The 13290-nt window shown below is 48.4% G+C and overlaps 1 protein-coding gene and 1 long non-coding RNA gene across 4 annotated transcripts in view; one reads left to right on the forward strand and one right to left on the reverse strand.

The window, feature by feature from the left end:
* ARHGEF37 (Rho guanine nucleotide exchange factor 37) overlaps positions 1–13290 on the reverse strand; it is a 110249-nt gene that overhangs the window by 78569 nt on the left and 18390 nt on the right. The gene's annotated exons all lie outside the window — the stretch shown is intronic.
* On the forward strand, positions 7517–11499 carry LOC142494468 (uncharacterized). Its single transcript, XR_012801456.1, has 4 exons — positions 7517–7597; positions 8111–8189; positions 8462–8540; positions 11147–11499. It is a non-coding gene; the product is annotated as an uncharacterized LOC142494468 (long non-coding RNA).

Raw genomic sequence — 13290 nt, forward strand, 5'->3', positions numbered from 1 at the left:
CTGCTGGCTCCAGCCAGAATAAATATACTTTTATTTGATCTCTGTGTCCTGTCTGGTGCTTAATCCCTATGTTAAATCCTAGTCTCCCGTGACAACACCTTGCAGCCCATTCAAGTAAAATGTACTGTAAGGTGTCTTGTGGTGCTGAATAGTGTTATATCATGTAGCACTGCCTAGTAAATGTGGGCAACAGACAAAACTCCGGAATGTGTCAAATCAAAGTGAAAGAATGCCACCTCACGTCGGAAGTTTAGAATGTTGACAGTCTGTATGATATGATCGGCAGATGAGCATGGAATGTGATGGAATCCACCAGTACTCTCATTGGCTGCTGTCGAGAATTGAGATTTGGAATTTTCTGTCCTGGGTCAAGCTGTGAATTTGTCTTGCTGCGTGCAGCTCATCGTCAACCTCACAAAAAAAAAGACTTTGTGATTTAGAGTCAGCTGTTTACCAAGTCAGCACACAAGGGAGTATTGTTCCAGCATCCCTAGCTACAGAAAGAATAAACAAGATGGTAATGGCTTTGACGTCTGATGCTAGTAACCTATTCGTTACTGGGGTACATGCTATTAAAGGCTCCTGGGAATCATTTAAAAAAAAAAAGGCTTTTAAATCAGTTTTATGGAGATGTCATCTTGGTTAAGGCTAAGTCCCCGCTGGCGCTGACCGCGCTCATGCTTGGCGAGCGCTCCAAGCATGAGCGCCGGGTGTCCGGCTTGAACGCGCACGCGGGGGAGGGGGCATTGCGGGTAGTTCAGCGCACGGGTAAGTAAAGATTTTTTGTTCACTTACGCGCCGATTGCAGCTGAGCGTGTGCCGCGCGCACCTCGTGAGCGGGGACTTACATATATCTATATATACTGTATGTAAATCTCCTCTGGAAGCACCGCCCGCTCAGCGCTAACGGGGACTTAGCCTTAGACGACCTTTTAAAGCAGCAATCCCACCCATTTTGCCTATTGATTTTTTATTTTGACAGGATTTGAAGCTGGGGGTCCTCCTAAGCTGGGATACTTAACAACTAAATTGATGATAGTTTTCTTGGACAATTAAGGATGGTCGTTGTGTTAATTGAAATGAGCAGTCGCAAGCAGGGTCAAACTGGTGTGACGGGGAACCTGGGAAATCCCCGCTGTGCACCCAGACATGCACATTGCACGAGTGAGTCCGTCGCATTCCGCATTAGCACAGGTGCAGTTGCAGGCAGCCCAGTGGGGTCCATGCTGTTAGGAAGAAACTGGAGGGGGGATCATTGGTCATTCCACATATATTGGGGACTCAGGGGGCAAGTGGGCCAGTGGTGTGAATTGTGCGTCATGTGCAGGCGTCAGTGACAGGTCATCACATGATGCCAGGTCATTGAGCACCTAATACACGCAGTCGACAATACTTTGCTACCGGCCCAGCACCATGTGATGATTCTGTAGCCGGGAGGTGCAGAGATTAAGCAGGAGCAGCTCGGTAGCACATAAAATGGGCTCGGGTTCCCAAGAGCACATGGAAGCAGCACAGGAACCCAAAACCAAAGAGGCAGCACATGAGGGTGGCAGGAACCCAGAAGCATGGAGGAGTCAGTCACGCTCACAAATTACAGGTAAGAGCAGTAAAAAAATGTCGGTTTGATCTATTTCTGATTATTACAAAGACAAGTACAAGAAAACTGAAGAAATAGATTGAATGATAATTATAATGTATAATCATCCTTATACCATCCACTTTTTTGTAAATGTCTTCTTGCCCAGAAACAAATGGATCATCAAGCCATCCATCCCATATCTTTCTTAATGACCTCTCATGTAACAGGTAGGATGGCCTGACCCAGTTCGACTTCTGTAAAACAATCCACATGTACAAAATCTAAGTAGAACAAGTGATTGCTGCTTTACCATAACATTCTAGTCAATTCCAGATCCAGGAGTTCTTATAAATGGGAAAAGTAGGATAAGCAAGTCTATTAAAGCAATTAAAGGTAGGTAAAAAGCCATAAGTGGATTAAAACCCACTTGTTGAAGATAGGAAATCAAAGCAACCCTCCTGGTTCTGGGGACCCCAGGTTCCGGAGATACTTATCGGTTTATTTATCCTTGTCTATGCTCCATCCAGGGGAAACAAAATGGACTCCTTATCTTGCAGGTCATGTGTGCCGGTCATGCTGTAAAAAAAGGGTGTACTGCTGCTTAAGGTTTAACCACAAGCCGCGTTCTGGTATATGACACAATTCCACCCTTCTAAGGTCTCTAAGCCTTCTAAGGTCTCTAAGCCTTCTAAGGTCTCTAAGCCTTCTAAGGCCTATGGGTTTTTTTTCCCTCTAGGTATAAAGCAGGGGGTCTCTGGAGATGAAATGCTCTGGGAGCACCCTGCTTCCCGGGATACTAACCTGGTGGGCCCGGTAGCATCCCCACCTAGGTAGACAATATGGAGGTTTAAATCTCCTGTGGCACGTCACATGTGGCGCCTTCCTATTGGCCAACGTGCCTTGGGAGATTTCATAATCATGGAGATCCGGCAGCACCTACAGAGCTGAAATGAATGTGGTTCGGCCCCAGAGACAACCTGCTTCATACCTTTTTAAAAATAAAAAAATTGCTTAGAATTCTTAGAATGCAAGCTAAGAGCACGGCTATTATTTTATCACAGTTTCCCAGCAGTCAAACTAGTGCGGACCAGGCCTTTTTTTTTTTTTTAAATCAAAATTTCCCAGCAGACAAACAACTGTAGGTCAAAAATAGTCGTAAGGAAGTAAAACCCTAAAATATCAGCATTCTCCGAATGGTAATGTAATTTTAAAGCCAAAACGCCCAATCTAAGATCTTATTACGTAGCTCAGGTGTTCTCAACTCCAGTTCTCAAGAACCCCCCCAACAGGTCAGGTTTGCAGGAAATCCCTGTTTCAGCGCAAGTGGCTCAATCCGTGGCTCAGTCTTTGACTGCATCACCTGTGCGGAAGCAGGGATATCCTGAAAACCTGACCTGTTGTGGGGTCTTGAGGACTGGAGTTGAGAACCCCTGATCTAGAGGGTAGTAAGGGGCCATGCTTGGCGTACGGATGTGAAGGGTATGTACAAAAGTAGAATATTTCTGTGTGCCACAAAATCAATTAAAAGTGCGTCAAGATCGGCCATGTTCAACTTGGCATAAACCGTAAAAAGACTCTAGTGTTAGTGTGACGATAGCTTCCACAGGCTTATTAATATTACACAAAAATAATTGGGTTTGAACTGAACGAGGCTTAAGATATAATAAATTGTATTTATTCCTTAGAATAAAGGTGAACACAACAGATAATACAGTAACAAACAAGAAGTACACTTACTTAAGGGTTGGGGAATGAGAAGTATGATGTAGCATTTCTTTCAGCAGTGAGGAAATCATTCAGGTGATATCAGGTAACCATATCAGCAAACGAAGACAAAGGATATATGGGTGGACAGCCGTTTATAAACCATTCTCCTTCTATTCTTAACCTTAAGCACAGGGGATTGGTTTACAATTACCTCCAGCCACTCACTAACGTGGGAAAGCATTCTGACCCATGCCCCCCTGCTAGTTGGCACATGGGCAGTAGAACTCTGGGGGTCTCATTTCTGAAGCCCCACATTTACGTCAGGAATGCCAGAAAGTCTACTATTTGGAGTTCTGGCAGGAAAACCTTTGTTGAAAGGTGTTAACTGGAACACTTAAGACCTGCCCTGGTTTGGGCTTCGGATAAACAGTGAGGGTGATAAAACTCTTTGAACAGCACTTAAATCCTAGACATAGCGGCGTCCCCAGGGCCATCTGCTACCTTATGGCCCAAAAGAATTTCCTTTTGAACTTATCCCTACCTTAGGATACACTATTAAGCATAAAACATAAACGTATTAAAATATCCGGTTCCGTTAGGTTTAGCAGGTCCAAACTTCCCAGTTCGCATTGCCAGAACTGGGACACCATATGGTCAAAAAAGCGACTTGCTACGACCTAAGAAACCGGAGTTACACAAATGCACATTAAATCATTTTAATACAAAAATCTCCATTGAAAAAGAAATCTCAGCTTTTCACTAAATCCCCATTGAAAACAACGGGCAGCTCCGCCATAGACTTTCAATGGTAAATCGCCGCCATTGAAGTCAATGGGGGTTTTCTGCCATTGAAGTCTATGGGAAAAGTCCCGAACTTCAAGGGGGTCCATACTCCGTCGGGTTGGTCCAAGCGGGTCAAGGATGGTTCTACAGCGATGCCGGAGCAGTGGCTACAGATACCCCAAACCCTGATCCGCTGAACCCTCCGGAACCGGAGATATGGATTCCTAAAATTCAGCATTTCTCACTTAGTCATTTTTCTGAGCCGTTTCTGCCGCCGCCGGCAAAGCCTATGGCGCGACCCGCTCTATCTGGTTCAACCCTTATCGGGGGTCCAGGATTCGGGGACCCGGTGGTGGTCGAGTGGGGGGACCCTTAGGAACTAGGGGCAAAAAGAATTTTATCCCTAGGTGCCCTAGAACAGTTTATTTCCCCGCTAATTGACGTTGAACTTGACCCAGTGATTTTAGCTCTTTTGAAGGACATTGTATCCGCTTTGCGGTTTGCGGTCTGGACGGCAGCCAACTAGGTTACCTCGAGGCATCTCCATTGAAGTCAATGAGCCCATTGACTTTCAATGGGAAACCGCCGCTCTCCCTCTCGGACGCCACCTGCTGGTCACTACAGGAAACAGGACGAAAACAGCACCAATTCCTATTGAAATGCATTGAGCCCTAATGGCGGCCAATGGGGACCTGCAAAATGGTGCCTGAAAAGGCGGGAAAACTACACAAAGAGCTATAATCATTAAAGAATTATTAACCCTTGTGCTCCCGGATGGATTCTAGTGTGTGTGTGATGCAAACACTGAGTAACCAGACATTACAATGGAACAGGGGAAAATACATTTACATGTCATAACAAGGGTTACATCACATTTCTGGACCTCAGCCCAGTTAACCCCTTGTCTCCCTGGTGCGGTCAGGGGTGGCCAAATGGGGTGCAACCCCTTTAATACCGGGCCACCCCCTCTCTCCCTCTACAGTTAGTGCAGAATTAAGTAAACTGCAACTATATTTCTAGGGTGACCACCCGTCCCCCTTTTGCCGGGACAGTCCCGGTTTTTCGAGAGCTGTCCCGGTTTCCTGTGTTTCCTGGAAATGTCCCGGTTTTTCCTCCATGTGTTCCCGTTCTATTTTTAGCATCGCCGGCGGTGCGCGAGTAAGCTGCGGTGCGCTGTGTGCGAGTCTGCGGCGGCGCGGAGGAGGAGACTGCTGCAGCCCGGCTGGTAAGTATTTTTTTAATGCCCCACCCCCCCACGGCAGTTTCCTACCTTGTTGGCCAATCACCTGCATCCCGGCATTTAGCCCCGCCCCCCGGCATCATCCTTCACCAAGGCCCGGCATGTGGGAATGGATGGAAGGAAAGGTGCCGTGGGGGGGGGGGCAGGGCCAGGGTACCTGGGGGCGGGGTGCAGGACCAGCGTGCCTGGGGGGGTCAGGATAAGCGTGCCTGGGGGGGGTCAGGATAAGCGTGCCTGGGGGTGGGGCTTCCGCTTCCTGCGGCAGAGCACACGTGGTGTGTGTCTGCCCGCTCCTGGCTCCTCTGCGCGGTGTCTCCCCCCCTCTGCCCGCTGGGGTGATACTGTAGGAGGTGGGTTTTTGATCCGTTGCCTACTGTCCTGGCGCTCCCTTCACCTACGGTCCCCTTGGTTCGGGAGATGGGTGCGGGGACTGGCAGTGGTGGCTGCGCGGTGTCCCCCCATTCTGCCCCGGGAACCCGTGGCTGCCCGCCGGGGGAGGGTGGGCGGCAGTTTGTACCTTTGCGTCCCGGCGCTCCTATCCACCCCCCCCCCCCTTGGTGCAGGAGATGGGCGCGGGGGTGGGTGCTCGTGGCTTCCTCTGTGTACTCCAGTGTGTGTGTGTGTGTGTGTGTGTACCAGTGTCTGTGTGTGTGTACCAGTGTCTGTGTGTGTGTACCAGTGTCTGTGTGTGTGTACCAGTGTCTGTGTGTGTGTACCAGTGTCTGTGTGTGTGTCCAATGTCTGTGTGTGTGTACCAGTGTCTGTGTGTGTGTGTGTACCAGTGTGTGTACCAGTGTGTGTGTGAGTACCAGTGTGTGTGTGTGTGTGAGTACCAGTGTGTGTGTGTGTGTGTGTGTGTACCAGTGTGTGTGTGTGTGTGTGTGTACCAGTGTGTGTGTGTGTACCAGTGTGTGTGTACCAGTGTGTGTGTGTGTACCAGTGTGTGTGCGTGTGTACCAGTGTGTGTGCGTGTGTACCAGTGTGTGTGCGGTGTACCAGTGTGTGTGCGTGTACCAGTGTGTGTGTGTGTACCAGTGTCTGTGTGTGTGTACCAGTGTCTGTGTGTGTGTGTACCAGTGTGTGTACCAGTGTGTGTGTGAGTACCAGTGTGTGTGTGTGTGTGTGTGTGTGTGTACCAGTGTGTGTGTGTGTGTGTGTGTGTGTGTGTGTACCAGTGTGTGTGTGTGTGTGTGTACCAGTGTGTGTGTGTGTGTGTGTGTGTGTACCAGTGTGTGTGTGTGTGTACCAGTGTGTGTGTGTGTGTGTGTACCAGTGTGTGTGCGTGTACCAGTGTGTGTGTGTGTACCAGTGTGTGTGTGTGTGTGTACCAGTGTGTGTGTGTGTACCAGTGTGTGTGTGTACCAGTGTGTGTGTGTGTACCCGTGTGTGTACCCGTGTGTGTACCCGTGTGTGTACCCGTGTGTGTGTGTGTCTCCCTCACTCCCTCCCCCTCTCCCCCCCCTCCCCCTCCCTCCCCCTCTCTCTCTCTCTCTCTCTCTCCTGCTGCTTTAGAAATTGTGAAGAGGGGGCATCCTAACACTGGTTAAGGGTAGGGTGACCACCCGTCCCCCTTTTGCCGGTACAGTCCCGGTTTTTCGGGAGCTGTACCGTTTTTCTGTGCGTACCGGTAATGTCCCGGATTTTCCTCATGTGTCCCCGTTTTTTTGTCGCCGGCGGTTCGTTGTGCGCGGTGCGCGAGTCTGCGGCGGCGCGGAGGAGGAGACTGCAGCAGCCCGGCTGGTAAGTTTTTTTTTTTACTGCCAGGGGTTGGGCTTGTGTTACGGGTCTTGCTGATTGAATGCGGCCCGTCATTGTACAATGTCCCGCCCCCCTCGGCATTAAGCCCCGCCCCCGGCATCATCCTTCACCAAGGCCCGGTATTGGTATAGTATGTGTGAATGGAAGGAAGGGTGCCGTGGGGGGGGGGGGGGAGAGGCAGCGTGCCTGGGAGGGGGGGAGAGAGGCAGCGTGCCTGGGGCGGGGGGGGGGGAGAGGCAGCGTGCCTGGTGGGGGGGAGAGACAATAACGGTGCAGGAGATTGGATGTTTCCTGCAGGGGGAGGCAATTTAAGTATTGAATCTGCAGCAGGACCGCAGGGGATTGGATGATGCCAGAGGTGAGGTGGGAGGGGAGGAGTGAAGTGATGTCAGTGATGTCAGTGTCGTGACATTCACTGCCACGCGGAGGATCAGAGAGGAGCAAGTGTCAGAGCTGCTGCACATTTGCTTTGGCCTTTGTCTGTGTCTCAAAATCCACCTCCTAGGAGCAGAGCTGAGCTAATAATTACTGTAAGTAGTAGCAACATATATTTTTAATATAAATACAACCCTATTTGTTATTTCCCCTATTTATTTTGCAAATTGTAGTACACAAGGTCAGGTCAGAATGTTCAATTTAAAAAAAAGTCTTAATTGTACTTAATGCCTTAATTTTTTATTTAATGTCAATTCATTGTTTATTTAATTTTAATTAATGTCAATTATTTAATTTTAATGGTCATTTTTTATTAATTGAAATTCTTTAATTTTAATGTCTTCATTATTTAAGTAATTTTAATTAATGTTAATTTTTTATTAAGTCCAGTAGAGATTAGAAAGTAGATTTCAGGCTGCGAAGTAAAGTGGTATGTTTTATTAATTTCTGATACTGAAATCCCTTTTTACTTAATAGAATTTATGTTGAAGTTAATCTGTAAAGAAGACATTATGATTTTTTTTTCTTATGCTGCTGTCTAGATATATAACTATATTGCATTAAAATGCTGATTTCCAATTACATTTTTTGCACCCTTTTTCTTGCAGCGTGGGCACTCACAACGGACGTTGTGGTGTCGGCCACGAGGCAGACTTTTCACAGACTACCAGTCCTCACAGACCTTGGGTAAGTACAGAATATAAAAATAATTTTAAAAAAATGTTGTTTTTGAAAAAAAAAACTGTTTTACAAAACATACATGCACACACACACACACACACACACACACACACACACACACACACACACACACACACACACACACACACACACACACACACACACACACACACACACACTAATCCCTGGTCCAGAACTCCGATTTAGGGTGCAAATGTATTGCATTTAAATATTGATTTAAACTTCATATTCATATTTATGCACCCTTTTTCTTGCAGCGCGGGCACTCACAACGGACGTTGTGGTGTCTGCCACAAGGCAGACTTTTTACAGACTACCAGTCCACACAGACCTCAGGTAAGTCCAGAAAAAAAAAAAATAATAATAATAAAAAAAAAAATTGGTTTTCCTTTTTTTTATTAAACGGTTTAACAAAACATACATACGCAGACATGCACGGTCACTCGGTCACTCAGACACTCAGACACTCGGTCACTCTTAGACACTCGGTCACAGACACTCGGTCACAGACACTCGGTCACTCGGTCACGGTCACTCGGTCACGGTCACGGTCACTCGGTCACAGACACTCGGTCACGTCACACACTCGGTCACGTCACAGACACTCTCTCACTCTGTCTCTCCACAGTCACTCTCTCTCTCTGTCTCTCCACAGTCACTCTCTCTCTCTCTGTCTCTCCACAGTCACTCTCTCTCTCTGTCTCTCCACAGTCACTCTCTGTCTCTCCACAGTCACTCTCTCTCTCTGTCTCTCCACAGTCACTCTCTCTCTCTCTGTCTCTCCACAGTCACTCTCTCTCTCTCTGTCTCTCCACAGTCACTCTCTCTCTCTGTCTCTCCACAGTCACTCTCTGTCTCTCCACAGTCACTCTCTCTCTCTGTCTCTCCACAGTCACTCTCTCTCTCTCTGTCTCTCCACAGTCACTCTCTCTCTCTCTGTCTCTCCAAAGTCACTCTCTCTCTCTCTCTCCACAGTCACTCTCTCTCTCTCTCTGTCTCTCCACAGTCACTCTCTCTCTCTCTCTGTCTCTCCACAGTCACTCTCTCTCTCTGTCTCTCCACAGTCACTCTCTCTCTCTCTGTCTCTCCACAGTCACTCTCTCTCTCTGTCTCTCCACAGTCACTCTCTGTCTCTCCACAGTCACTCTCTCTCTCTGTCTCTCCACAGTCACTCTCTCTCTCTCTGTCTCTCCACAGTCACTCTCTCTCTCTCTGTCTCCACAGTCACTCTCTCTCTGTCTCTCTCTCTGTCTGTCTCTCTCTGTCTCTCCACTCTCACTCTCTCTCCACTCTCACTCTCTCTCCACTCTCACTCTGTCTCTCCACTCTCACTCTGTCTCTCCACTCTCACTCTGTCTCTCCACTCTCACTCTGCCACTCTCTCACTGCCTCTCTCACTGCCTCTCTCTCACTCTGCCTCTCTCTCACTCTGCCTCTCTCTCACTCTGCCTCTCTCTCACTCTGCCTCTCTCTCACTCTGCCTCTCTCTCACTCTGCCTCTCTCTCACTCTGCCTCTCTCTCACTCTGCCTCTCTCTCACTCTGCCTCTCTCTCACTCTGCCTCTCTCTCACTCTGCCTCTCTCTCACTCTGCCTCTCTCTCACTCTGTCTCTCTCTCACTCTGTCTCTCTCTCTCACTCTGTCTCTCTCTCTCACTCTGTCTCTCTCTCTCACTCTGTCTCTCTCTCTCACTCTGTCTCTCTCTCTCTCACTCTGTCTCTCTCTCTCTCACTCTGTCTCTCTCTCTCTCACTCTGTCTCTCTCTCTCTCACTCTGTCTCTCTCTCTCTCACTCTGTCTCTCTCTCTCTCACTCTGTCTCTCTCTCTCTCACTCTGTCTCTCTCTCTCTCTCTCACTCTGTCTCTCTCTCTCTCTCTCTCACTCTGTCTCTCTCTCTCTCACTCTGGCTCTCTCTCTCTCACTCTGTCTCTCTCTCTCTCACTCTGTCTCTCTCTCTCTCACTCTGTCTCTCTCTCTCTCACTCTGTCTCTCTCTCTCTCACTCTGTCTCTCTCTCTCTCACTCTGTCTCTCTCTCTCTCACTCTGTCTCTCTCTCTCTCACTCTGTCTCTCTCTCTCTCACTCTGTCTCTCTCACTCTGTCTCTCTCTCTCTCACTCTGTCTCTCTCTCTCACTCTGTCTCTCTCTCTCACTCTGGCTCTCTCTCTCTCACTCTGGCTCTCTCTCTCTCTCTCACTCTGTCTCTCTCTCTCTCACTCTGTCTCTCTCTCTCTCACTCTGTCTCTCTCTCTCTCACTCTGTCTCTCTCTCTCTCACTCTGTCTCTCTCTCTCTCACTCTGTCTCTCTCTCTCTCACTCTGTCTCTCTCTCTCTCACTCTGTCTCTCTCTCTCTCACTCTGTCTCTCTCTCTCTCACTCTGTCTCTCTCTCTCTCACTCTGTCTCTCTCTCTCTCACTCTGTCTCTCTCACTCTGTCTCTCTCTCTCTCACTCTGTCTCTCTCTCTCTCACTCTGTCTCTCTCACTCTGTCTCTCTCTCTCTCACTCTGTCTCTCTCACCCTGTCTCTCTCTCTCTCACTCTGTCTCTCTCTCTCTCACTCTGTCTCTCTCTCTCACTCTGTCTCTCTCTCTCTCTCACTCTGTCTCTCTCTCTCTCTCACTCTGTCTCTCTCTCTCTCCCCCTGTCTCTCCCCCCGTCTCTCTCTCTCTCCCCCTGTCTCTCTCTCTCTCCCCCTGTCTCCCTCTCTCTCTCCCCCTGTCTCCCTCTCTCTCTCCCCGTCTCTCCCCCTGTCTCTCCCTCTCTCTCTCCCCCTGTCTCTCCCTCTCTCTCTCCCCCTGTCTCTCCCTCTCTCTCTCTCTCTCCCTCCCCCCTGTCTCTCCCCCTGTCTCTCCCCCTGTCTCTCCCTCTCCCCTGTCTTCCTTTCTGTCTCATCTTAACTGCCGTATACCTACACTGAAGTAACCCGCCCTGCTTTCTTCCAGATCTGACTCAAGTTTCACACGGGAGACATCGGAAGACAGGTAGGGAACACCTCCCCTCCAGTATAGTACCTTGAGGGACTGCGGATCAAGTAAGATCCCATCCGGGATTGCTGCTTTAGAAATTGTGAAGAGGGGACGTCCTGACAATGGTTTAGGGGTACAGAAGTCATTCACATCTGGCTTTTTTTGTTGTTCGATTAGTGAGGCCATCCGAGACACACACACACACCACACACCCACACCACACACACGTAACTAGGACTAATGGTAGTAAAGTATAAGTGTAATACAATATATAAACTGTTAATGTAAAAAAAAAAAATTGTGTCCCGGTTTTTCATTTTCAAAATCTGGTCACCCTAGTTAAGGGGTTCAGAATCATTCACATCTGGGTTTTTTTTTGTTCGATTAGTGAGGTCAACACACACACAACTATGTAACAAGGACTAATGGTAGTAAGTATAAGTGTACTACCATAAATAAACTGTTATGTAAAAAAAAAATGGCCCAGTTTTTCATTTTCAAAATCTGGTCACCCTATATATTTCCCTTTTTCATTATTAAACCATACATCCCAATGAAAGACAGCAGTAGTTTTCAATGTTGGAAGAATGAAGATGAAAAATAATATTTTTTTGATAATCAGCCACCACTTATTAGTGCAAATGTAGACTCAGAATCGCATTGTTATTCCTTTTCTAGAGCTGCGAGTCTCTCAATAGTCCATATGTGAAGCGAGATTAAGCGGGATATGTATTAAAGCAGAGGTGGCCAACTCCAGTCTTCAAAGGCCACCAACAGGTCAAGTTTTAAGGATATCCCTGCTTCAGCACAAGGTGGCTCAGTCGGAATGATATCCGGGATATCCCTAATACCTGGCCTGTTGGTGGCCCGTGAGGACTGGAGTTTGCAACCCCTGTATTAAAATCTTCCAGCTGCGATAATAGGCAAAAGTGGGGCAAAGAACTGCACCAGGAATCTCACTGAAAGCAACAAAGGCCAACTGCGCTGAAACAGGGATATCCTGCAAACCTGACCTGTTGGGGGGGGGGGTCTTGAGAACTGGAGTTGAGAACACCTGAGCTACGTAATAAGACTTAGATTGGGCATTTTGGCTTTAAAATTACATTACCATTCAGAGAATGCTGATATTTTGGGGTTTTACTTCCTTACGACTATTTTTGACCTATAGTTGTTTGACTGCTGGGAAATTTTGCTGCCCGGATAAATCTGACTGGGCAGGTTTTTTCCCTGCTGCAGTCCTGTGTTTCTGCAGCTGGAGACTCTGACACACATGCTTTCCTCTGGATCAAAATCCTGTATATACAAATGTAACGGGTTTCCCCCCCCCCCCCTCCAATCGCAGATATAGTGTGGGGTGAAAGGGAACATACGAAGTTACCATAGGTGTGGTGCATTACCTGTTGGCTCGCAGGAGGGCTGAGCTTTCGCCACGGGGAACCTGGGGCAATTTACTAGGGGTACTCACTTACAACGATGCAGCGCCTCCACCTGCGATGGCTCCCACCAGAGGGGGAGTGGTTCCTCGCAGGACAATCACTAATAATCAATACTCACACACAGGGATATATAATAACTGATACTATTTACTTATCCCGCAAAACAACATATCACAGCAACATTATATAACCTGTGTCCCTCTCTAGAGGAGACACTTACCGCGTCGCGCAGGACGCTTACACTAATTTGCACCACGGCGGGTGCCCACACTTTGTGCGTCACGGCGTGCGCTAACCTATGCGTCGCAGCGGACGCTAACCTCTATGCGTCGCGGCGGATGCTAACCTCTATGCGTCGCGGCGGACGCTAACCCCTCCACAGAGTGATCCCACCCCGTGTCCCGTAACCCAACCCAATGTCTCGCACTCCCAAATCATATACCAATGTGTGTGTGTGACTGCGCAGCCACTATGTCTGGTGATAGGCCTTGTTGGTGCACGTGAGGGTATGGGTTACCTGCAGTGCTCGGGCCTGCAGCGAACTTCACAAAGGATCCAGGTGATTTCTGGATCCGGGTACCACCGGAGGATCCCACAGGTGCAATCCCCGTCTGGAAACAGTCCAACTCTCTCCCAGCAACCAATCAATATTCTTGGTTCACTATTAGCCAATAGATAATGGGG

This window comes from Ascaphus truei, chromosome 5, assembly GCF_040206685.1.
Source record: "Ascaphus truei isolate aAscTru1 chromosome 5, aAscTru1.hap1, whole genome shotgun sequence".
NCBI lineage: Eukaryota > Metazoa > Chordata > Amphibia > Anura > Ascaphidae > Ascaphus > Ascaphus truei.